Source organism: Echinops telfairi, unplaced genomic scaffold, assembly GCF_000313985.2.
Source record: "Echinops telfairi isolate 266 unplaced genomic scaffold, ASM31398v2 ScPeMD7_2291;HRSCAF=2852, whole genome shotgun sequence".
Lineage (NCBI taxonomy): Eukaryota > Metazoa > Chordata > Mammalia > Afrosoricida > Tenrecidae > Echinops > Echinops telfairi.
The window spans coordinates 43,933,452-43,934,369 of record NW_022106189.1 but is presented as its reverse complement, the minus strand read 5'-3'; the positions used below and the strand labels follow the sequence as shown (position 1 = coordinate 43,934,369).

The 918-nt window shown below is 45.4% G+C and overlaps 1 protein-coding gene across 1 annotated transcript in view; it reads right to left on the bottom strand.

Annotated features, from left to right (window-relative positions):
- Positions 1 to 918, bottom strand: part of LOC123522115 (cadherin-13-like) — a 512,433-nt gene that overhangs the window by 311,076 nt on the left and 200,439 nt on the right. The gene's annotated exons all lie outside the window — the stretch shown is intronic.

Here is a 918-nt window from a genome sequence, read left to right as displayed (position 1 = left end):
CGGAGTCTATTAATGGAGTAAAATGGGTGACCACAATGTCGTTTTATCGGAAGAAAATGCAGTGAATTCTTGATTCGTGACTGTGTGTTATTTAAATATTGCCTTTGATGCTTCATCCAGAGTTCTGGCGCAAATGATCAGAGCTAATCCTGCCTTCTGACATAATTAGGGAGCTGCCAGGCCGCTGAGCAGGAGGATAATCAATTTGACCTTGAACGTTCATCTACAGTACAGCATTAAGGTTTGGAACAGAGAGGTGGCCACCACACTGGAGTCTCCCTGCTGTCTGGATATTCAGACATGGTCAATGGACTCTGTTTCAAGGGCATGTCTGTGTCTGACAGCAAGGCTACATGCCGAGGTGACCAGCAGGCTCCATCTGGCCACCATAGCTGTTCAATGCCCTTTCTTTGGTGGACTGGTTGCTAACATATAACTCTCAGGGATGTTCACACATGTATCTGGAGCTGGGACTCCAGTGGGGTTGGAGCTGAGCAGTATTTCATGAAAGATAAGCATGTCCCCTACTGTCACCGCTTCCATTCCAAATGGCCACAGTCCACTGTCCTCCCTTTTGTCCCCAAGACCAAATACCATTTGCCTTTTGCTATCACCATTGTGCTGGTGTGGCCCTTATGTCAGCCTTTACGAGATTGTACTTGGTGTTCTTGTCCCACGTCTATGTTTTCTAGCCTTTCCTTGATGCCGGGCCTTAGAAAATGCGTAAGGCCTCTCTGTTTGTGGTTGTGATTGTTCTCTCAATCACACTCTTTCCTCTTCCTCCTCCGGCTCCTTCTTTTTCCTCTTCTTCTTCCCAAGCTTTGATATTTTTAAAAATCATTTTATTGGGGGCTCATACAACTCTTATCACAATCCATACATACATCCATTGTGTCAAGCACATTTGTACATTTGTTG